We start from the raw sequence: 26,561 nt of genomic DNA on the forward strand, positions 1-26,561 counted from the left end.
CTTGAAGGATACCCTATATATATATATGAGGATATATATATATATATATATATATATATATATATATATATATATATACAAATAGATATATATATATATATATATATATATATATAGAGAGAGAGAGAGAGAGAGAAGAGATACAAAGTAAGTTTTAAATGTGTTACAGTATGTTATATTTCTATTTTTGTTTCATCTAATGATAATGCCATTGCAAACTGTAGGCAGAGAGGCAAGAATCACTAGTAAGATGATTTTCATTCTCTTGTGTTATATTGCATCTAAATGGGCTTTGCAATAAAGCAGATTATTATTAGCAGAAGATAAGTTTACAGCTTTGGCAAGTTAATTACAAATGAGTTTTTCACATGTCTATTTTGCTCTGTTATTTATATATTCACACACATACACACACACATATATATATATATATATATATATATATATATATATATATATATATATGTGTGTGTGTGTGTGTGTGTGTGTGTGTGTGTGTGTGTGTGTGTATGTGTATATATATATATATATATATATATATATATATATATATATATATACATATATATATATATATATATACATATATATATATATTTATATATATATATATATATATATATTAGTACAACTGAACACAGCATGCATCAGAACTGCTTTGATATATTAGTTTTTTTATTTATTACCTTTTAGCTTATTATTGACTGTGGTGGTGGTGCTGCGGTAGCATTGTCGCCTCACAGTAAGACATTGTCCTGTTTGATTCTCAGCTAGAGTGTCTTCTGTGTGGAGATATGCGTGAATGGGCGTACCTTCGTTGAAGGTTGTGTGTCAGGGCCGGCAACTCGGCACATAAAAATCTATTGCCAATCATTAGCGGACCGGAGTTCTGCTGTGGCGACCCCTAACTGGGAAAAGCCGAAAGACACAACAACAACAACCTTTTAGCTTATTATTAAAGACCATTACACGTTTGCAGTCTGTAGATGACATGTACGCAAAACTAAACATTATGAAAATGTTTGTCTTAGAGATAATCGCATCAAAAGTAAAACAAATTGATGACATATGGTATAATAAACCAGGACATCAGAATACCTGTAAAATAAATAGATACAACTTTTATTGTTTAGGGTTCAGTGTTCATGACAACCCATGCTGAGAATAGCACCTACCTCTTCTCCTTCATATAATCATTTCTAAAGTCATTGCAGTTTAGGGGAAAGGGGCCGCCTCATCAAGTAAAGTGGTCACATGTACAACAAATAAACAATTGCCCCAGTGAAAACAAAATCATGTCTGCAAAACACTTGGTTACAGAAAGCAGTCCACTAGCTCAAAGGGCACATAAAATAATATATTATGTCCAAATGAAAAATAGTGTTCAGTGAAATATACAATAATACATTACTTCCACTAAGATGAAATAATAAGAACTAAAGAAATATTCTACAGAAACAAAATAAAACATAAATTGTTTCTAAATACTTTATCTTGCACTGGATATGATCATGCAAAAATTCTGCAGTCATATGTGTTACTCCCCAGTTAAGTATATTCTGGAATTGTATAGCTTACAGTCACAGTTAGCTGCTATTGCAACTTTATATCAGAATTCATTCATGCATTTGGTCTTTACTTCCCACATTATTTAATATTTCTCTTGGAAGGATAGATTATATTCTTTGTCTCCAGTTTCCATACTACAGCATAGTTTTCTTAATTTTACAGTAAAGCAACTGTATGTGTGCTCATACAAATCATAAGAGATAATTTAATATATAAAAAGCTATAACTGTGTGTGAATAAACAGTGATTTAACTGAGAACCTAGCACTAAAATGCAGAAATAGCCCATTAATGATCAAAGGTGATCTTCTCAACTCCCATTCCAGTTCATAAGCATTTGCTGAAGAGTGTGTGTATGTGTTGAGGTTGGTGAGCTGGTTTCATTTTGTGTTCCATATAATTTAAGGAATTAAAGAAAAAATATGATGCATTGAACAAAAGCACTCACATAATATTCACAGCTACTCAGTACTAAATAATTACCTTGAAATAAAATTTCAGTTCACCCAGAGGTTCTTAACAGAAACTTGATCACTGTAATAGCAAGTCTTAGAAAATCAAATGAGAAAACTTAAGAGTATGCACAGTCGGCTATCCATTTCAGGAAGAATACTGCAAAAAAATTCTTGTTGACGCATAACATTAGTATTATACACTCAGATGATGTAAAAATATTGGGAAACAATTGTCCTTGATAAATTTGGGGATGGTGTTGCATGCACTATCAGCATTCAAGACTGTTTTCTCAGCCTTGCTAACTAAATATACTATTTCTGAGGTCGCATTACTTTTCTGTTAAAATAAATGCATTTTTTAAATAAAATTAGCTTTTCCCTTACTTTGATAAAGGGTGACCTTGGATTTAGTGTGCTTAATAATGCTAGAAGTAAGGGTTGGCCTCAGCTGTTGGGGTGGGTAGGGGGTGAACAGTCTCCCTACATTAGTAACAATAGAACATTTTCTTAGTATAATAACTTGTTTACTTGTTGAAATTAAAGCAGATTACAATAATAAAACAACATCAATGTTTTGTTATAGCAAACTAATTCAAGCATAACTTGTAAAAATCAGAAAGACTATTTTTGCATCTATTGAAGTGAGGTAACATTTTAATAGTAAAATGTATTTGGCAATATTGTGCTCTTTTGCTGTCATGCATTTCTGTATTCATATGCATTTAGCTAAAGTTAGACATTTACAGAGGAATTGAGTAAATGAAGTAAATCGGTGTATGGAGATTTTATGACAGAGTTTGTTACAGAGGCCAAATACTGTTTGTGCACTTCAGTGTTATGTGTGCTAACTGCATGGTGTTCCATTTTTAAGAGCTGCTAATCTACAGGATTATGATAACTCAATTACTGTGTGTTCAGGACTTTCACTCTTGAGATGAATTTCTTGGCATTTAAGTCAAGAAAGCATCATATGTAGTTAACATTGGAGATCCAATCAGAATTCTTTGCAGTGCATGGAGATTTATCTTATCCATGTGCTACAAATTAGTCAAAAGGTAAAATGTTAAACAAAGAAGTTGTGTTTTGTTAGCTTTGACAGCCAAAGCAGTAGCAGAATGGTGGATGTCCTTACATATTCCTTATGCAGGGACAGCTGTTTAATTCAAAATTCACTGTTTAGTTTATCACACGGCAGGTAGAAACAGGCGCTAAAAAAACTGTTTCTACCTATTGCTGATGTTTTCTGGTTAGCATTGCCTGCTTTTAGTGCAGACCTGAACTTAGCATGAACGGGGTGCTTAACAATCCTCTAAGTGTTGTTAAAATCAGGTATCTTGTGCTTAGCCAGGATATTATTCAATCATTTTTGAGTGTAATCATGGTGGTCAATGTACTACATAGTTATAACAGTTCCTCTGCACATCATACTTCTTTAATTAGATGAAAAAATAAATAATATTGTATTTTAATGTTCCATCTGAGAAAGTTCAATACTTTCACCATTTTAGCCTTTCAATGACTTGGAATCAGTGTTGCAAGATTTCTTATAAAGGTACCCAGTTCATGTTTTGCGGTTGCTGTATGCTATTAATACATGACATGGGTCTGTATTAGATCACTGAGCACTTAAAAAAGTGAACGGCGATTAATCGACCCTATGTAAGTGAAAGCTTACAATTTTGAACTGTCAGAACAGCGATTTTTTTCCTAGGGAAAAAAATCGCTGTTCCAACAACATCAACAAAAAAAAAAACATACTTTAAACATTACATTAGTGGGGGGCTTCTCCCCCCCACCCCCTGATGTGGGGGCTGTGCCTCCCACCCCCCCCTACTTAAATATACCAACTCTGAGACTGCACTACAGTGCCAAAAATAGCAAAGTAACGAAGCAGCCAAGCAAATTCTTTCCCAGGGAAAGAATTCACTTAAAAGCCGCTTTGATATTTTGCCGTTTCAGGCTTTTGAGTTTGACCAAGACGTATTTGAAAGAATGCGTCTTCGGTCTTCTAATAGGGAAACCATGGCACTCTAGCTTCCTGTCACTTGCTCTAAATGGTAAGTGCCCTACTTCCCCTTAGCTAAGTCTAGTGAATTTCACAACCATCCTACAATACAGCCCTATTAAACTCAAAAACCCTCTGAGAACCATTACTCAGAAGCTAAAACTCCCACATGGGTTATAACCTAACCTTAATCTTTACTTCCTAATCCTAACCCTAAAAGCCCCTCTTGTCCCTTAAAGCTAAACTCCCAAATCACTCCCTAACCCTAAAGCATCCATTCTGCTCCCTAAAGCTAAACTTCCTGACTACTTTATAACCCTATCATTCCAATCCTGCTTCCAAAACTTATTGTCCTTGCTGTCTCAACCTCTCATAGGTTCATAGGTTGGTACTAGGCTATTGGCCCTAGGGTCTATACAAGCCTAGCCATAACAATTCCCTGGCTATTTCTTCTCACAACATTTACTTCCCTGGACCCGTGTCTAGCAGGGTGACTGATGTGATCCCCGGGGTGAATTTCCATATCTCTCATCCAATTGTCAAGGTTCCCTTTAAAGAGGGCCAAAGAGGTGCTCAACTTGACATGTATGGGCAATCTGTTTCAGAGTATGGGGAGTCTCTGGGTCAGGAACCAATCCATCCAGCATTTTTTGTTCATTGTGATGACAAGGTTTAGATCCCTAAAGCGTGTGGCTCTGAGGGATTGGGATTTCTTTAAATGTAGTATGTCCAACAGCTCTGGGTTTTACATGGGCTTGTATGTTAAGCAGAGATTGCCTCTGAGTAGATGATATATGACAGAGTATAGCAGGAGTTTTTTTAGATGGTCAGCATAGGGCATCTGCTTTAGGCCTGTGATTCTTTTAGTGAGGTATTTCTGCCGCCTTTCCAGTTGTTGCAGATGTCTTGAGCGGTACATACCAAATGGGGCATTGTATTCTATAATGGGTCTAATGAGGGATGAGTACAGTGGGACAATGACATCCTTTTTTCTGGATGAAAAGCCCTTAGTGATGAGGTGTGCCACATAGAAGGATTTTCTGACTGTTGTGGCGATGTGGTTATTGAAGATGAGACCACTGTCCACCTGTGTCCCTAAGTCTCTTATCACACTTTCAGTGTTTAGTGTACTGCCACCTATGTGGTAATTCACGGTACATGTTTTTTCCCAAAGGGGATAACTATACATTTCTTGGCATTGAGCTTGAGCCCATGGCTCTGGCACCAAGCATCTGTTTCAGTAAGGCCCTTTTGTAGACTTCCACATCATTTGGGGATTCAGTAATGGCTCCTAGTTTGCAGTCATCTGCAAACTTTTTTAGCCAGAGTTCCTTAGTGCTGGCCTGCACTTCAGAGAAGTAGATGCCAAACAAGAGCAGTCCCAGAACTGAACCATGAGGTACTGAACTTGTCACTTGTCTGGAGCTGGATTCGAAGTCAGCTACTTTTACAGTGTGGGTTCTGTCAGTAAGCCAGTTGGCAACCCATCGAGTGATGTAGGGATTAATGCCCAGCTTTGTAAGTTTATCTATGATTCCAGAGTGGGGGATGGTGTTGAAGGCCTTGGCAAGGTCCAGATAGGCTGTGTGGACCACCTTACTCTTGTCCACAGCTCTGGAGACTGATTTGAAGAAGTCAATCAGGTACAGGAGACAAGATCGGCCCTTCATGAACCCAAACTGGGTGGGTTCCAGTGTTGAAGGTTGCCAATGTCTTTGTTTATAAGTTCCATGAAAATACGTCCCATGGCCTTGCAGATCAGGCTCGTCAGACTGATGGGGCGGTAGTTCCCAGGATCCAAGGTGGATCCCCCCATGTGGAGTGGGATAACTGTAGCTGTGCACCACTCAGTGGGCATGAAGCCTGAGGTGAGGCTATGATTAAACATGACATTCAGGTTAGCTGCCAGTTCATTTTGTAGTTCATATAGTACACAGCACGGGATGAAGTCTGGTCCCATGGATGCTGTATTCTTAGCTTTGGAGAGTGCGTTTTTTACCTGTGTGGCCATTATCTCTCTATCTCAATCTCCCTAACCCTAAAACTCCAGTCCCACTCCTTTAACTTAAATTCCTTGATTGCTTCCTAATGCTAAAACTTTCTTCATACTCCCTTTACCTTATGTCCCCAGTCACTCCCTAACTGTAGACCCCCCTTGCATTTCCTAAGTTCTGCTACTACCTAAACCTAAATCCCCTCCAGATTGCAACTAAAAAAACCTCTTCTAAAATCTTATCCACACTTACTCCCACCTCCACATCTGCTACACTCACCTGACTTGAACTTGAGTATGTGTTTGGACAAGTTGTGGCAGCTCCTTCCTCTCTGCAAGGCTGAAGCTTCTTGCCCAAACACATATTCAGTTTTGAGCATGAGTGGCAGCCATACCGGGCTACAAAATGTTTGAGTTCCCAGCTATGACTATGTTCTTTGAGCGACTGTAATTAAGTTGCTTGTAATGCAACCTAAATTGCACCAATAATTGCCATATTTTATGCACTAAAAATATTGGTGAAAACAAAAGCAAACAAAAGTAATAGTTGAAGAACATATTGTGCACATCATTTCAAGGAAGGTTGTTACTCTTAATGAGCAGCTGTGGTGGAGTTAAAGGAAACTGATATGCTTAACTAGTAGAGCTCATTCGAGTTGTTCAATAAGAGGAAAATAAAATTGCTATCACTTTGTGATTTTGACTAAACAGTGGGAGATTTTTAACATCTTACTTTTAATTTCTGGAAATACCAGAAGGAGAATGGTCTACAAATTTCACTTCCTACACCTCATGTGGAAATTATGCGTTATCAGTCCTTGCTATCAGTAAGTACAATTCATAGTCCGGGTATGTAGGAAGTTATGGCACTTTTACTCTCTTAATAACTCAACTACTGCATCCCTTTATGGTAAACTATATGTCTTCTCAGCATGTAGGATGCTGGAGCGAATACATATATACTAGCACCTGGTCTCTTATCACAGACAGCACATTAATACTTTCATACGGTCTGTTTCATTTCATGCATGTATCTAAAATGCAGATTGCACTGCTGTGTTTCAAACAATTGAGTTATACCCCACTGAAAGCAATGAAACTATAGTCAAGACATAAGCAGGAATAGCTGAAGAGTTGAGATGAAGAAGGGTAGATTAGTTTACTTCTTCCATACACTTCCACACAGCTACAACAAGAACTTTCATTTCAGTGCAGAGGATAAATGTGTAGTCATGTCTGTTGTTGTGTTGTAACAATGGATATTGCAACAGAGAATGTTGCCATTTTTGTTTACGGTATTAAATGTCTATTTACTGTTAACATGCTTTTTCTTATTTTCTAGTCAGGATTTTATTATTTTTACTATATTTAAGCAGCTTTAATGTGTTTGTAGTGTGTACATGGATGTGCGACAGATGCGTTGAACAGTAACTGCACTGTATTGCTGCTTCATGACATTATTGCAGCTGTTACACAAATGAAATTGCATGGAGCACAACACACACTGACTAAATGCAGCAATTCACAGCTTTGCTTCCATGGGGAGTTCTTTGACATCTATTTCTCAAACATGGAACACCTTAGTTATGATCACAGACCCAATAATAATATTTTATATATATTTTGCCTTGCATGGTTCAGATGGGTATTTGATGTATTGTTCATGTTACTCCCATAAACATTTACTTTAATCAATTGCAAAACAGGTTTCTGTCTTTTCCTTCTAGACTTAATTACCTGCAAAAAATGTTGTCTCAGCTGCATTTCTGACACTCTCTTTTAAGATATAGCCATGACTTTTCATTATTTTGTTAATTACACTTTAAGCAAAATGGCTCTTGCTAGGATGAACACTTTTCAGTCTGAATTTTATTATCAGACTCCTGGTTTATTGAAGTTTTCTTTGTTGTCATATTGTTAGAAATATGTTTACATTACATTTTGACTTCACAGTACTGTTTTTATTTGTTTCCAACACTTTAGCTTAATTTTGATGTTACACATCTAAATCTGCAAACTCTGAACATTAGTTAATCTGGTGCTCCAAGCATCCGACTTTCTCTACTCAGTTCAGATTCAGATTAGGCTTCCAATACTAGTAGAACTTATTCATTATGGTTCTTAAATAAAACTTTTCTCCTTCACTGAGGTTAAATCTGTTATATACATTAACTGCATCATCACATGCCAGAAGTCAAAACGTTGAACTTGGACAATTTCTAGTCTTTTTAGACTGCCCCTAAGTGATGTTCTAAGGACCAGGCTTCTGCATGTACTGCTTCCAAGTCTCGCCCTACTGACTCAAAAGAATAAATGCTGATTATGTTACATGTAAAATTGAGCTCATGGCAATTTTACAGCAGGCATTTTCTAAAAGAAGGTAATGCATATTTTGAACAGCTCATTTGGTTCACAGATTGCAAAAGTATCATTATTTCATCTGACACTGATATTTTACAGTTTTGAAAATGAATAACGGTGCTTTAATTTTTTTTTTCAAATTACCTCTTTGCTTAAGGCCGATTTACCAATTTATGTCATTGTTTCCATTCGTTTTATTCTGTTGAAGCTCTGATTAGCTTCAAAATGGCATTTTTCTCTGCTACTACACCTTTTTTCATTTTCTTGATCTAAGCTGTGTAGATTTTGAATATAGGTGTGAAGAATTGTTTTGATATTAATTGAATTTTAAAGCTTGCTGACTAGTATGAGCATGAAAACAAAACAAAAAAAGTCTTGTTTGTCTAACGGCTTCACTGAATGTGCTCAACTGGTACTAGCTTCTATCAAACAAAAATGATGCATAGAAAAGTGGAGTCTTCACATCCGGAAACTTCACCTGAAAAGCTGCCCAAAATTCAGTACTGTGGTGAATTCTGTAGTACCACTGTATTACCATGTATTGTTGTGAGGTATGTGGAATCCAAGTAACTGCATAGGCACGTACAGGATGCAAATGCCCACACAGATACCCAAGAGCTCACAAGAAAGCCACCATACCATTTAGTAGAATGGCAGTGACTGCCTAAGAGCAATGCAGTCACATGACATCCCACTTAAAGTCACACTCACTGTACATTACATAAACTGCAATTTAATTCAATAGGCCTGCTAGGATATGCAGATATAATATGCCGGAATTCTATATGAGGAAGACATGTTGTTTATGCTCTGTATAGCAGACATGGCACTATTTCACTTTTTATGATGCATTTGGTATACAACTCCTTCCCCAACTTACAATATTGAAAGCACCGACTTCAAAATGAGAATGCTGTAATGAGACCTTAGAATCTGGGTTTTGGTTTACATCTCCCAGTGAAAAGCTAGTGTGCCAGTGCTTGACTGTTACCACCATCCACTGTACCAGCTAAATCTATTGCTTCTGGATCAGTCCTGTGGCATGGATGCATGGAAACCACTGCAGCATTCTGCAGCACACTAAGGGGGCATGTTATAGGAAAAGCCTGGCAAATGTCACCCACATCCAGGGATGCCATGCCTTGTGTCAGCATGCAACTCTGATGGGGCTTTTGTAACAGTCACTGTGTTCTGACATGTGACATGCAGTGCATGTCTGTCTTGTGTATGGACCCTCCAAACATAGTTCACAGGGCTAGTAGAAGCAGACTGAATGGTAAATGGAATGTGTTGCACTGTTGTACTTATAGATGCAACTGTTGCCACTAGCGGCCTCAGCATCTGTATCATCTTATTGTGACAATACTCCTGGTCACTATGCAGCTGTTGTATGTTATCATGTATACCACTAATCACACTCACCAACTCCACATTTTTATGCATACATCTCAACTGTACAGGTTTTCTCAGAATGTCCAGATTTTTGTCTCATATTTCTGGTGTGTTCCCCATAAAATCTGTCCCTTTCTGGCAAATAGCTGAGGCTTTAAGTCATTAAATAATGACAAACATTTGAGTTTAAGACTCCACATCCTTTAGAAAATTCATGCTAATGCAAAACCTATTATTCTATCAACTGTCTAAGTTTGTACGGGCAATATTTAAAATCTGTCCCTATTTGTCCTCCCATCATTTTAGGCTTTGTCCAGATTTTTTGCTCTAAGAGGTTGAGAGGTATGTTTTTATATGTAGCAGTCATTTGTGCCATTTCTATGTGTAGCAGCCATCTGTGCTTTGATCACTGACTTCCACATTTGATGGCTGTTTCCTAGTGTTGGACAAATATCGGATTAGTATCACCCCTCCCCCCACATTATCTCCACTTCATCTTTTCCAGTAACCTTTCTTCTTTAAAGTTACTTCATCTTATGACATGATAGTCTTCTATTTCTGTCTATTCTCCTACGCTACTTAGTACTTTTAACCTACCATCTGCCTTCTGTTTACAGTTTGTCTCTTATAATAAAAGTTTACACCTCCAGTAACCAAAAGTCAAACTGCCTTTGAATTTTTCAGTTATCCACTGATGACAGTCTTATATGTGCTACTAGCAGTTTCTTTCAATTATCAGGTCATTGTACTAATGTCTCCATAACTGTTTTGTAAATGTCTTTATAACTGTTTTCTCTTACTTGTATGGCAATAGCTGTTGCATAAACCTTTTATATTTTGAATTCTTTATAGTTGTTGCATAATCATTTTGTATTCTGAATTCTTTATATTTGTTATATAATAGTTGCTTATTTTGTACTGTGTAGCTTTTCTCCCCAGGCCTCCACTGAAAAAAGGGCAATAGCTCAGTCAGACTATCCTGGTCAACAAATGTCAAATAAATAAATAAATGTCATGGTGACTGTAGATCAATATGTGTGTATATACCTTTAAGAAACTATCCAAGCGCTTGCTCAAGTGTACAAATACTGAGCACATGCAAGCTAGACTGACATTTTGTAGTTAGCTGTAAGCTCTGTCTGTTAACTAGTTATTATTATTAATTTAACATTTGTTTACCAGGAAAGTCAAACTTGGAACAAAGCTAGTTTTCAGCAGAGGCCCAGGGAGTAATGTTCCACAAAACATCTTTGTGACATGGGAGGAAATCCATAAAAATGCAGAAAGGACATGCAGAGTCTGTACAGAAGGAACACCAGCCAAGAATCGAACCAGAAAACATCTTGTTGTGAGGTGAAAGCACTACCACTGCACAACTGTGCCATCTGAATGAGTTTACTAGTTCATTTGTATTTTATGATGCTACTCTCCTTCTTGATGTGTTTGTATGTATTAAAGCATCTGAATGAAACCCCAGGCCTTCTTTTTATATGTGTTAGAGACAAATGAGTGACACGGTGTCAGATGTGGCATGTCTAAAAGGACATAGAGATGGAAGTGGCATATCTAAAGGGCATGGCATCAGAAACGGCTTGAATAAAATGTCTTAAGGTACATGTTTAGATGCTGGTGGAATATACAAGAGTGGATCGTCCTAAAATGTACAAACTTTGCAAAACGGGTCAGAAATTAATTTTAGATATTAAAACTTGCTCAGCACCATTTCTTTCACATAATATGAAATGGGGCATACAGAGCATTGTAAATAATATTTGTATAAACCGATATGCATGATATTTATAAAAATATTTGCTTTACTACAGAAAATGTTTGAAATAAAGCCCAAATTGCATAAAACTAATAAAATAAAGTGAAACAACTGCATTTTCACAAAGCACATGTATTTTTTATATTAAGCAAAGATATCTGAGTTCTCAGAAGTGTATAAAGTGCCCACATGTTTGTGTAGTGTTACAGTAAACCTATTTTACAAAGTACAGCAATTACGGAGCATATTTCACAAAGTTAAGTATTTTGAAGAGTTTATTGTGCATTTGAATGTTGTTACAAGCTCAAAGAACAATTGTTCATACATAATTGCAATGGCCATATTTTCAGTGTGTTTGTGTATACGTTTTGGACATGGCAGATGGATTTTGAAAACCCAGTGCACTTCTGTTTGACACTAATATTGCTGAAAACTGGATAGTGCTTGAGCAAGAGTATGACATGTTCATAAAAGCTGCATTTTCTGATAAAGATGACTGTACAAAGGCATTTATTCTACTTAATTTATCTGGGTCAGAAGCCACTGAAAGGGAATGCTCATTTGTGTATGCACCTGCCATCTATACACAAGATGGGGAAAACCATTATATTGTTGTACTGGCTGAGTCAAGGGAGGACCCAGATTGCTTGAAACATAAATTTAGAGAAACGTGTAACCCCCAGATAAGTGTTACAATGGAAAGGTACTTATTTTACACAAGGGATCAAAAGCCTGGTGAAACTTTTACAGCATATATAACTGACCTGAGAAATAAAGCTAAAATGTGCAGATATGGTGATTTAAAGGATGAGTTGGTAAAGGACAGACTTGTGTGTGGTATAAAAGATGATGGTGTGAGAAAGATTTTGTTTAGTGACAGTGATTTAACTTTGAATAAGGCCATTGAAATTTGTCAGATATATAAGCTCACAAAAAAGCACACAAATATGCTTACAAATGAGAATAGCTCTAGAAAGCACAGTGATAAAGCTCATGTTGATAGTATGCAGCACACAGTTAAAAGAAACAGGCCCAAGCACATAGCAGCAACTGTAATCCCTGTAGCACTCATTGGTAAACCACAGAATTTTTTAGCAAGTTGTAGAAGTTGCACAGTCTCAGTGAAGCACAAGAGAGAGTCAGCAAACTCAAAGCATTGGCCCCAACCTTGTTTCATTGTCAACTGTCGTAATTGCGGTGGAAGTCTTGAATATAAAAGGGAGAAATATTTAGCTTTTGTTCAACAATGCCACAGATGCAATAAATGGAATAATTTAAAAGATTTTGTAAATAAAAAATCCCACATTATTTTATTAAAAGGGAATATTTTAAGAAATGAGTTGATCAATTAGACAATCGCAGTTCTACTCCTTATGTTGATGGTGTGCTACTGTTTCAAGAATCAGTCAATGCAGTAGATTTAAGGGCAAACAACTATTTTGCACTGTTCGGATAAATGGCAAGCCCACAGAGCTCAAGGATGATATAGACTTCTAGTGCAATGTTATGTCTACAGAAAATTTTACCAGAGTGTGTTATGATGAAAGGCTTGATTTGACAAGGTGTGCGAAGCTTGTTGCTTATGGAGGTAAAGAAATTCAAACCGAAGGCTCAGTATTGCTTTCATGTTATATCCATTCATTATTAGTGTTCAGAAACAACTTGAAAATGGGACTGCTTTTATTTAATAAGGAAGTTCATCATATTAGCTTAAAGGACCACTACTCGAATTTTACCCAGCACATTTTTTCTACCTATGCTGATCTTTTCAAAGCAAACTAGGGAAAGCTCCAGTTGTGTACTCCATGAAGTTGGACCCAGAAGTCAGTCCAGTTAACAGGCCAGCACATACAGTTCCAATAGCCATGCAGGATAGAGTCAAAGCTAAACTAGATAAAACGGTGTGACAAGGTGTGATTTGTCCTGTTGAAACTTAAACTGAATGGGTATCTTCTATGGGGGTAGCTGATAAGAAAAGCTCAGATGATATCAGAATATGTATTGACCCATGAGATTTGAACAAAGCAGTAAAAAGACCTCATCATCCAATGTGCACAGTTGAAGAGGTCACAGCCCTGATACCAAATGACACTATTTTTTCTGTCTTAGATGTAAAGAGCTCATTTTGGCAAATTCAGCTTGAAAAAACATCATCATTGCACACTACTTTTAGTGCTCTGTTTGGCAGGAACAGATTTTTGATCATGCCATTTGGGATAAATTCTGCAAGTGAAGTCTTTCAAAGTGCCATGGAGCAATATTTTCTGGGTATCCTTGTGTTATTATAGTAGACGACATATTAGTAGGAGGTCATGATGAAGCAAAACATGACAGAAACCTCAGAAAAGTTCTAGAAAGGGCACGTCAAGTGAATCGTAAGCTCAATCCACACAAATGCAAGTTCAGGCTACAAGAAGTTACTTATGTTGGTCACTTTCAAAACAAACAGCCATTCTCGAGATGCCATCCTTAGACAATGATCAAGCCTGCAACATGTTCTTGCTATGGTCAACTACCTAGGCAAGTTCATTCTAGACTTGAGCCAACTATCAGCACCACTCAGAGAGCTGATACATAAATGTGTACCCTGGTGTTGGCTAGAGCAACACCACAGAGCATTCAATGTCCTGAAACAGAGAATTGCTAGTCCACTAACTCTCAGATACTATGATGTTCACAAATCAGTTACACTTTCCTGTGATGCTTCAAAATTTGGTCTTGGTGCAGTCATTCTACAAGAGGATCAACCTGTAGCCTATGCATTTAAGAAGTCTTATCAAAACTGAGATGTAGTATGCCCACATCAAGAATGAGCTTTTGGCAATTGTGTTTACATGTTTGAAGTTTTATGATTATGTTTATGGTAGACCTATGCAGATCGAAACAGACTACCAACCACTAGTCACTATCTTGAGAAGGCCAATGCAGTCAGCTCCAGTTGGACTGCAATGCGTGATTATAGGATTGCCGTCTTCTCTATAAGAAAGGCAAATTTCTTTATCTTGCTGATACCTTATCCAGATTGCCCAGAGACACTACTGAACAGTATGAGAATGAGAACCTTGATTTTGAAGTCATGGAATTGAGAAATATTTCCTTCACATGTCTTGATAAGCTGAGAGATCACACAGCCACAGATGCAGTTTTATGAAGACTCGATCACTTTATCAATTAAGGATGGCCGTCAAAGCAATCTAGTTTACCTCAAGAAGTACAACCTTATTTTCCATACAGAGAAGAGATTTTTGTCTGACAATGGTATCATTATGAAAGGTCCAAATGTAATTGTTCCAAAGTCATTGCAGCAAGAGTACATTACTATCTTGTTTTGTTTTTACCCAGGATCCAAATCTACCAAAAGAAGGGCAAGAGGACTAGAATTTTGACCTTCCATGTCACAAGATATTGAGAGAGCACTTTCATCTTGTTCAGTGTGTAATAGTACTAAGTCACATCAACAGAAAGAACCACTTCAGCTTAACCACAGTCCAGAACTACCTTGGTCAACAGTAGCCACTGATATCTTCGAGTGGAATGGTTAACATTATTTGGTGTTAGTAGATTCTTACTCCGATTGGTTCAAGATTGACCTATTTCCCAACCTAATATCCAGTACTGTCATTGCAAAGATGAAGCATCATTTTGCTGTACATGTTAGCCCAGACAAAGTTATTTCAGACAATGGCACCCAGATTACAAGCCAACAATTCAAAAGATTTGCTGAAGAACGGAACTTTACTCATGTCACAAGTAGTCCAGAGTACCCCCAGTCAAATGGTTTGGAAAACTGCACATTCTAGTTCAAAGTGCAAAGCAGTTACTTGAGAAGTCAAAACGAGATAATAATGATGTTTTCCTGAATCTCTTGAATCTCAGAAATGTTCCTCCTGATAAACATCTTGGTTCACATGCTCATAGACTTCTGTTGAGACAAATCAGAACTACATTACCAATCAGTAGGCAGTCGTTGATTCCATGTGTCAAGAGCAACAGGTTAGTGAAAGCCAATCTGTTGAAAAAACACCTATCCCAGAAGTCCTACTATGATAAGACCAGTAAAACCGCTCAATCCTTTATGAGAAGGAGAAGTGGTAAGGATGCAAACATCAAAAGGTTATGATCGGATTGCTGTTGTCAAGGATATTGGTCCAGAGCCAATATTATACATTGTGGAATCAGAAAGAGAAATTTTTAATCAAAGTTGGAAACATTTGAGACCAGTGTTTGAGCCTATACCTCAGCAGAAAGCCTGTGAAAAAAGAGTCTTCATGTCAGTGTGAGTTTTCTGGTGTTTCAATTCCAGAGGAAATTCCAGAGGACATTCCCATTCCTATGACGAATCCAGAAGTTCCTGATATGAGTTGTGCACCTCAGACTGTCCCTCTTGCTAAATTTGGTCCCAACTGTTATGTTACGAGATATGGTTGAACTTCTAAACCTTGCAACAGATATGAAGCAACTTGGATATGAACATTGCATTTTGTTTCCAACGTATATAGCAATGCATGCCTAAATCTGATATTGTTTTTTTCAAAGTGCAATCATTTTATGAAGGAGGATGTAGATCAATATGTGTGTATGGGTCCCCTTCACATGGTCGACATTTCAGAATGTCGAAGACCATATGGCTGAGACCATATGATCAACATTCGAAATGTCAACCATGTGGAACCGGCATCTCCATACAGTGCAGAATGGAAAGATTTCCATCTTCCGTACTGTAGTGCAATCTTGGCACTGGTATGGGGGGTGTGGGGGTGTAGCTCCCCTGCCAGCAGCATGAAGGTAAGTTTTTGTTGTGTTCTTTTTTTTTTTTTTAATTTAATGGTCAACATTTCAAATGTCAATCATATGGTTTCGGCCATATGATCTTCCACATTTTGAATTGTCGACCATATTAAGTAGATCCGTGTGTATATACCCTTAAGAAACTATCCAAGGGCTTACACAAGTGTATAAATACTGCGCACATGCAAGCTAGACTACCATTTTCTAGTTAGCTGTTGAGATGTAAGCATGTATGTATGTAAGCTCTGCCTGTCAATTAGTTTGTTCATATTTTACGTTGCTGTTATCCATCCTGATGTGTTTGTATGTATTAAAACATCTGAATGAAGCTCCAAACCTTCCTGTTATATAGGTTAGGGACAAACAAGTGACAGTGGCATTTGAATCTCCAGCATCTCTACACTGTGGTGGGTATGCCCATATCAGAGACAGCCGGTATCAGCTGCTGTATCTGGTGGGGATACAAGAAAATCCAGTGTGGGGCTTACTGTGGGAGGTGCATAAGGGCCTGTTAGGCTGCACACTCAGCAGATAGCTATACAGAGGCCTCTGTACCAGTGAATGTCAGAGCTCCCTTCCCCGGAGTGTCACGGACAGTGACACTGTGTCATCAATCCATGTTGCCTGTAAGTTGTCCTCTTTGTTATCCACTACAGTCATACTGACATCAGTCCATCAACTGACCTCTCCATCAGTGGTACTTTTGAATACATTAAAAATATAACACCATAGTTTCATAGGTCCATAGATGGTTACTAGGCTATCAGCATAAGAACTGTTTTAAGCCTAGCCAAACTTACCCAAAATTTACCAAAATACTATGACATGTGTCAATACCCCAAGGAATTTTATGCTTACTGTATAGGCTTCTACACATTAGTAGTTCACGGGCTGCCCCTGTCAATTAGTGACATAGGCACTAAACCAGGGGTAAATGTGTGATTTTCCATCCATTGGTCCAATTTATGTCTACAGACGGCTGTGATGAGCTTTGCTCCACTCTTTTTTAATTTCTCCAAGTCTCCTGGAGTTCTAATACCATAACAGGAATGGACCCCATTCCTAAGTCAAAGTACGATTAAAGTTCATGAAATTAGTATTGTTTCACTCTTTGATATCAGCCAGAAGTGCTATTGGCAGCACCCGCAATGTGCCCAGTAATGACAACTTCTGCAATTCGTATGGAGTTACACGTATTGGTAGCATAGCTAAATGCGATTGTAGACTCTTCTTTATAAGACCTGTTGCTTTTACTACTATTGTAACTGTCTGGGCATCTTTCTTCCACATTGATCTGGTTTCCGCCTGTAAATCCTGATATTTTATGCCTTTGTGTCTCTCTGTATGTAGGACACTGTAGTAACTGAGTGTGGCGATTTCAATGATCAATGCTACTTTTGTTTTCTTTTCCTGGACCATTATATCTTGTCTTCTAGCATCTATCTTTTGAACTGTTGGTAATGGATGATCCCATGTGATGTAGACTTCTTCATTTTCTATGATGCATTGTGGCTCATGTTTCCAGTGTTTTTCAGCCACTTCAATACCATAATGTTTGCCCATAATGTTTTTCCATCTCTTTCAACTTTCTGGTGTAAAAGCCAGTGTTTGCACTTGTTTCCCACCTTTCCTGTAATTAGTCTAGTACAGATACAGATTTGCTGTATCCAGGACTGTTTGTAAGCTTCTGACTGCCCCAAACCTTTCTGTGTTGGAGGGAAGCCTTCTAACTTATCAGTGGGAGTGGTAAGCACTAGGTAGCCTATCTACTATAGGAGGAGTGGTTTCTGGCCCAAAAATTGTAGTTTATTGGTGGTTTGAGCAGTTTATCTATCTCTTCCAACTTTCTGGTTTAAAAGTCCATGTTTGTGCTTTTCCCGCCTTTCCTGTAACTAGTCTAGTCCAGATACATATTTGCTGTATCCAGGACTGTATGTAAGCTTCTAAGCCTCCCAAGCCTTTCTGTGTTGGAGGGAAGCCTTCTAGCATATCAGTGTGAGTGGTAAACAGTAGGTAGCCTATCTACCACAAGAAGAGTAGTTTCTGCCTCAGAAATTGTAGTTTATTGGCCACTTGGGCAGTTTTTTCATCTCTTTCAACTTTCTGGTTTAAAAGCCCACATTTGCACTTGTTTCCCACCTTTCCTGTAACTAGTCTAGCCGTGATACAGATTTGCTGTATTCAGGACTGTTTGTAAGCTTCTGAGCAGTGCCAAATTCTGCTGTTCAATTTTTCCTTTAGATCTGCTAGTTCTCTCCTTTCCTGCACTTTTACTAGCTTATTAGTCTAGCACTTTACCAGACTTCTTGCAGCAATTATTGTAGCACACAAGTGCTACCAGCACTAAATTTTCTACAAGAAAACACCTCCAGTACTTATTACCACCCCTTCAGGCATGTCTAAAGGTAAGTTCCCTGTGCTTTTTCCTATTAATCTGGTGAACTTGGGCATCCTGAGGCAATGTAGCAACTGCCTCATGTACACTGACAACCCTCTCCTCTTACCACCTAACACTCAGACTTGCAAGATATGCACTTATGTATCCATACTGGAAGCCATGCACTCTCCAGCCAAGATCAGAATAGCTGGTCAAGAGGAGAAGGTCAACACTTGCACCACACCACATGGAACACATAGCCCTCCAGAACACACACCAGCGCTGCCTTCACATTAAAACACAAACTACACACCCACCTTCACAGAGGGTCTAAATAAAAATCTACCCAAACAGCAGAGATCTCCAAGGCAGAAATGCACTTGACCACCACAACACAACACTAATCACGAGACACATAACTCTCCTAAACAGTGTACCACTCAGCCAAAACCACTAAGGCAAAACAGCATGCCCAACACACTAGTCATAGGTAACTCGACAGTGAGGCACACAGATGTCCCACTCACTAGGCTGAATAAGGAAGAAGTAACAGTCAGCTGCCTGTCAGGCACCAGGATCCCCCACATAATGCATGCACTCAGGTCCCTCAAAAACAGATACAAATATGACTGTGTCATTGTACATATAAGTGTGAATGACCTGAGATGCACCTCCCTGGACTACATGAAAAGAGACATGGAGGAGCTATCGGATTATGTACCCCAGGTGCGTATGACCTTAGCCCTGAGCAGCATCCTACCATCACCCAGAATGATATTACAGTACAAGCAGAAAATTATTGATTTCAGCAATTGGCTAAGTTTCTCGTGTCATTCTAAGGGGATCCAGTATCTGTCTGCCTGGAGTGACATGATTGACAGACCTCGATGTTTTGCCAGAAATGGCCTGCATCTATCACCCCTGTGCTTCAGGATACTGGCCAAGGCTCTTGCCATCCTATAGTGCCTTTTTTTAGGCGGTGTTCCAAAGACCAGATTACCACCATAACAGCTACAAACAAATGCAATCTGTGGGTCATGCTGCTCAACCTAGAAGTCCAAATCTCAAAATGCACTCGCTCGAAGCACTTCTTAAAATGGAGAACATTGACATTTGTGCCATAACAGAGACCTGGTTCAAGGGAGCAGAAAACACCCCTGCACTACCAGGCTATAACTTATTCCACACCTTTCGGCCCCAGAACTTAGACAGAAGCTCCAAAGGCTGTGGTGTTTCCATATTCATAAAAGATGCACACACCTCCAGACTGGTAGCCCAACACAATGCATCTGAGATACTTCAGGTGCAGCAAGCAATGGGTAAGACGGTGATTCAGGTCATAGCCTGCTATGGGTCCCCAATCATGTCCCAAGACTCACACTCCATGTTCCTTAGCACCCTGGAGAATATTAGGGTCCAACCTAACACTCTCATACTGGGTGACTTCAACTACCCCTCCATTAACTGGGAAAACTACTCATGTGCCAATATACTTGCCCAACATTTCCTGGAATTCATTAATTCCAATGCCCTGGATCAGATCATTCTTACCCCCACTAGAGGTAGCAACATCCTTGACCTGGTCATTAGTAACATGGGAAACCATTGCTCTACACCAATAGTCAACTCCTACCTGGTTAGATCTGACCACAAACTAATCACCTTGGAAATCCACCCCCCCCCCCGAAATAAGGTGAAGCACCAAGAATGGAAAAACTCCCATCAGCCTCAACAAAAAGTTGAGATCCCTCATCAAATCCTCTAAAGCTAGCTATGAAAATAGAATTTCAGAAGATAGTAAAGACAACCACAAGGCCTTCTATAGTTATGTAAATAATCTCCATGACAATACCCAGATTTGCTCTGAGCTACTGCACAATGGTACCTCCTATACCGAGCCAACAGATATTGTCAATATACTGGCCGACCAATTCAGTGCCAACTTTACCCCTCTCTCCCCCCCGAAAGGAACAGTCACAATACCAGTAGATTGCCAGGCACCCAGTGTTACTGCTGAACAGGTTAAAACAGCACTGTCCAAGGCCAAGAATACAGCTTCTGTGATATCTGACAATATCCCTGACTGTGTTCAACATGAACTACAGAGTGAACTGGACCTCACCTGTGTGCCCTGTTCAATCACAGCCTCACCTCAGGCTTTGTCCCTGCCAAGTGACGCACTGCTACAGTCATCACTCTCCACAAAGGAGGAGTGACTACAGACCCTGGGAACTATCACAATAATTAGCCCGACGAGTCTGATATGCAAAGCTATGGAATGCATCATCATGGACCTAATAAACAAGGATATACAGAATCTCCAAACTCTGGATCCCACACAGTTTGGTTTTGTAAAGGGTGGGTGATGCCTGCTCAACTTGGTCAAATTCTTTGAGTCAGTCACTAGAGCAGTGGATGAAGGCATGGTGAGTCATACAGCCTACCTTGATCTGACCTAGGCCTTTGATACCATTCCCCACTCATGAATCATAGAAAAACTCACTAAGCTAGGCCTCAACCCCTATATCACTAGCTGAGTTGCACACTGGCTCACAGGTAGAACCCACAGTGTGAAAGTAGCTGATTCCAAGTCAGACTGCCAACCAGTCATGAGTGGAGTCTCACAGGGTTCAGTCCTGGGTCCTCTCCTGTTTGGTATTTACTTCTCTAAAGTCCAGGCCAACATAAAGTGACTCTGGCTGACAAAGTTCACAGACAATTGCAAGTTGGGAGCTATTATTAACTCCCCAAGTGATGTTGACATCCTACAGAAAGGCCTCACTGAGGCCAATGACTGATGTCAGAACCATGGCCTTAAGCTCAATGCCAAAAAATGTGTCATCATCCTCTTTGGGAAAAACCCACTTCCCATGAATTACCACATCAATGGTAGTCCACTGAACACAGAAGGTGTTATAAGAGATCTGCGAACACAGGTTGACAGTAACCTCTCTTTTGACCAACACATTGCCACTGTGGTCAGAAAGTCCTTCTATGTGACACATCTCATTAGTAAGGGTTTTGCATCCAGGAAGAAAGAGGTCATTGTATCCCTCTACTCTTCCCTCATTAGGCCAGTCATTGAGTATAATGCCTCATTTGACATGTACCTCACTAAACACCTGCAACAACTGGAAAGGCTGCAAAAGTACCTCACAAAGAGGATCCTAGGTCTTAAACATTTGTCCTATATGGACATACTTAAAAAACTCTGAATATTCTCTGTCTCATATCGCCTACTTAGAGGTGATCTCTACTTAACTTACAAAGCCATTTCTGACCCAGCTATGTTAGAATTGCTACATCTAAAGAAATCCCAATCCCTGCACACCACATGCTCCAGAGACCTCAACCTCATTATCACAATCAACAGAACATCCTGGAGGGAAAGGTTCATAACCCAGATACTGTCCATGCTATGGAATAAACTTCCCATACAAGTCAAGCAGAGCAACTTACTGGATCTCTTCAAGAGAAATCTTGATGAGTGGATGTGAAATAGAAAATTCACCCCAGGGATCACGCCAGTGGCTTTACTCGACAGAGGCACTGGGAACTAAGGTTGGGTGGCATGATGCCCGGGTAATCCTATGGGCTAGACTTGTAAAGGCTCTAAGGCCATTAGCCTAATACATACCTATGAACCTATGAACCTAATCCCCAGTGCAACAATCTTGCCACATTATTATGCCTTTCAGTATACAGTCCTTCTGCCATTAGTACGTTGCAGCAAGTAACGAGGTGTGCAACTGTTTCCAGTTTGTTTTTACAAAACCTACATTTGCCTGTTTCTCCCACATGTTCAGTGGACTTTGTAAACCAATGTGTACACAGCCCACTATCTTGGGCCACCAATATTATTTAACCTTTCATCTCTTGGTTTGAATTCACCTCTCCTTAACCATTCCTGCGTTAGTTCCTGATCAACATAGGTTCATAGGTTCATAGGTAGATACTAGGCTATCTGCCCTAGGGCATTTATAAGCCTAGCCAGAGTGTATTTGGCTTCCGCCTCCCTATTAGATTAGCCTACTGTGCCTCTGTAAAGTAGGTCACAGAAGGTACCCTTTTAAGATTAGTTTACTGTGCCTCTGTCTAGCAGGGACACAGAAGAGATCCCAGGGGTGAATTTGCGATTTCCCATCCACACGTCCAGATTTCGCTTGAAGAGGGTCAGCAAGGGACTATGTCTAACATGGATTGGGATTCTATTCCAGAGTGAGGGGAGCCTCTGGGAAATTAATCTGTCCCTCCAGCATGTCCCATTTATTTTTGTGCTGAGGTCTAAGTCCCTGGAGCGTGTAGCTCTAAGAGACTTGGATTTTTTGAGGTGGAGCATGTCCATTAATTCTGGGTTTGACATGGCTTTGTACGTCAGGCATAGATCGCCTCTGAGTAGGCGGTAAGCAACTGAGTAGAGCTGGAATTTCTTTAGTCGAGCTGCATAGGACATCTGTTTGTAGCCCATGTCCTCTTGGTGAGGTACTTTTGGGGTCTCTCCAGTTGCTGCAGGTGTCGGGTAAGGTACATCCCAAAAGGGGCATTGTATTCAATTATGGGCCTGATGAGTGACGAGTAGAGGGGCACAATGACTTCTCTTGATCTAGATGCGAACCCTTTCATGATAAGGTGGGCTATATAGAAGGTCTTTCTAACCACTTTGGCAACGTGATTATCAAAGGCAAGATTACTATCAACATTGGTCCCTAAATCTCTAATTACTTCTTCCGTACTTAATGGATTACCACCTATGTGGTAATTTGTGGGCACCTTGTTTTTCCCAAAGGGGATGACTATGCACTTTTTAGCATTTAGCTTGAGGCTGTGGCTCTGGGACCAAGCATCTGTCTCTGTGAGACCCTTTTGGAGGATGCTTGTGTCAGCTGGAGATTCGATTATGGCCCCCAGTTTGCAGTCATCTGCGAACTTTGTCAGCCATAATCCCCCCATGTTAGCCTGATCCTCAGAGAAGTATATACCGAACAAGAGAGGTCCCAGAACTGAGCCCTGTGGGACGCCACTTGTAACTGGTTTGGATTTGGACATGGCCCCTGCGATTCTGACCATGTGGGTTCTATCTCTGAGCCAGTTTGCAACCCATCTTATGATATAGGGGTTGATATTTAAGCTGGTAAGCTTATTTATGATGCCCAAGTGGGGTATTGTGTCAAAGGCTTTTTTGAGGTCCACGTAGGCTGTGTGGACTACCTTGCCCTCATCTATGGCTTTGGTAACTGTTTCAAAGAAATCAACTAGGTTTAAGAGGCAAGATCTGCCCTTAACAAAGCCGAATTGGGTAGGGTCCAGTGTCTGGAGGCTCCCAATGTCTTTGTTTATGAGTTCCATGATAATACACTCCATAGCTTTACAGACCAGACTAGTCAAGCTTATGGGGAGATAGTTCCCGGGGTCTGTTGTGGCACCACCTTTGTGGAGTGCGAACACTGTAGCTGTACGCCATTCTTTGGGTACATATGCTGTAGTAAGGCTAAGTTTGAACAGTGACTTAATGTGAGAGTTCAGTTCTTCTTGGAGCTCATGTAAGACACAGCCTGGGACACTGTCCAGTCCCATAGATGCTGTGTTTTTTGCTTTGGAGAGGGCAGCTTTCACCTGTGCATCTGTGATGTCAGGGAGGTTACATTCAGTTGGGATAAGCATTTGCTCCTTTGGGGGGGAGTTTAAGCTGAATCTGTTTGCCAGGATGTTGGCTATGTCTGTAGGTTCGGTATATTTTGTACCGTTATGCAACAATTCAGAGCATATCTGGGAGTTTCCATCCATATTCCTGACATAACTAAAGAAGGCCTTGTGATTATCTTTAGTGTCTAGGGCAATTTTTCTTTCGAAACTGGCCTTTGATGATTTTATGAGGGATCAAAGTTTCTTGCTAATACTGATCAGAGATGCCTTCCCTTTTTGGGATTTTGCTCTGTCATGTAGTAGCTTCCTCCTTCTGTTGTACAGCTTATTTATGGCCGGGGTCCACCAGACCGGTCTCCTGTTTTTAGAGGAGTGAGTCTTGGTTTTATTTGGGATAGCATGATCCATGCATTCCTGCAGGTGCTCATAGAATGCATTTGTAAAGGATTCTGCGGATTGGGCTGTATTATCTTCTAGCCCGGGGGCTTTGAAGAATTCCACCTCAGTCTTGAGAAGTGCAAAGTTGGCTTTTGAGAAATTCTTTACAGTGATTTCCTTGGCTGGGGGTGGGGATGGGATATGGATGTCCAGGGAAATTTGTTTATGGTCTGATCTTACCAATGAGGGGTTTAGATCTGGTGTGGAACATAGAGTCCCCATGTTGGTGATGACCAGGTCCAATATGTTGTTCCCTCTTGTGGGAGTGGTGACCAGTTGTTCCATTGTGTTATAGAGTTTATAAATTCAAGGAACCATTGGGCGAGGGTGTTTGGGCTTGAGTAGTTTTCCCAGTCAATGTTTGGGTACTTGAAGTCACCCAATAACATAGTGTTCGGAGAGACCTTCATATTCTCCAGTGTTCTCAGGAATGCCAAGTGGGGTTCCTGTAATAGGGAGAGTGTTTTGTAGCAGGCTATAAACTGAAAGGCAGTTTTGCCCGCTGTTAGTTGCACATGGATGGTTTCCGATGCTTTGTGCAGTGCCACTAACCTGGAGATGTAGGTATCTTTGATGAATATAGATACTCCCCCTCCTTTTGTGCTTTTGTCCGAGTGTTGGGGCCGAAATGCATAGTATGAGTTATAACCTGGTAGTGCTGGGGTGCTCTCAGGAGCCTTGAACCAGGTTTCTGTTACTGCACAGACATCGATTTTCTCCATACTGAGGAGAGCCTCAAGTGCGTGCATCTTGAGGTTTAGACTTCTGGCATTGAGTAGCATTGCCTTTAGATTTTTTATCCTTGGGTTGTCTATGGAGGAGGGTTTTTCCTTTGAGCCTTGCCTAAAAAAGGCACTATGGGGGGTGGCAAGAGCCTTGTCCAGTATACGAAAGCCTATGGGTGACGGGTGCAAGCTTCCGGAAGTTTTTTTATACTTGCAACTATATTTATACATTTTCCACTTTTTTTACCTTCTCATATGATCTTTCCATTTATATTCTTTCTTTTGTTTTTTGGCACATTCAGTTGCTCTCTGATTTTTATCTATTTCTGGTTTGATTTCCATTCCCACTTGACACCGATATGCTTCTGCTAGATTAAGCAGAGAAGTCATCTTAGATTTATTTTCGTCATGTTTCTAAACTTTCACTACATTTGGGTCTTCTGAGATCAGTAGATATGTGTGGAGTCCCACAGTTGAAGAGATATACAGATAATCAATTTCAAGGAGGCCCATCCCTCCTTTGGAATGGGGAATATATAATCTTGGTATGCACTGATTTTTTATAAATCATTTCTTGTTTTCCTGTCTAATCTATCCGATACATTTTGGGGCCAGTCAAGTCACTCCAAAACTGTAAGTTAGGACAGGAAGAGCAAATTGGTTTATAGTTTGTATTTTGTTCCTAGATGTCACTGCTGTTTTCAGGATTAATTTAAGTTTCTGAATTATTCCTTACTAAGTTTTATTCGCATTTGTTCATGTTTTATTGTTGATCCTTCATCAGTTCCCAAATATTTATACACTCCTTCTTGCTCAAGTTCTTTTATATCACATTCTTGTCCCAAACTGATGTTTTCCTGGTGTTGTAATTTTCCTGCTTTAAAGGATGCTTTTGCACATTTATCAAGACCAAATGACATTCTTATATCATCTAAAAAGGTTTTGATAACTTGCAGTTGTGCATTCAATTCCTTATCTGATGAGCTAGACAGTTTTAAATCATCAACAAAGAGAAGATGAGAAGTCTTTACACTTTGTTGGTTTCTAG

Source organism: Protopterus annectens, chromosome 5.part0, assembly GCF_019279795.1.
Source record: "Protopterus annectens isolate FY-2018-M chromosome 5.part0, PAN1.0, whole genome shotgun sequence".
Lineage (NCBI taxonomy): Eukaryota > Metazoa > Chordata > Ceratodontiformes > Protopteridae > Protopterus > Protopterus annectens.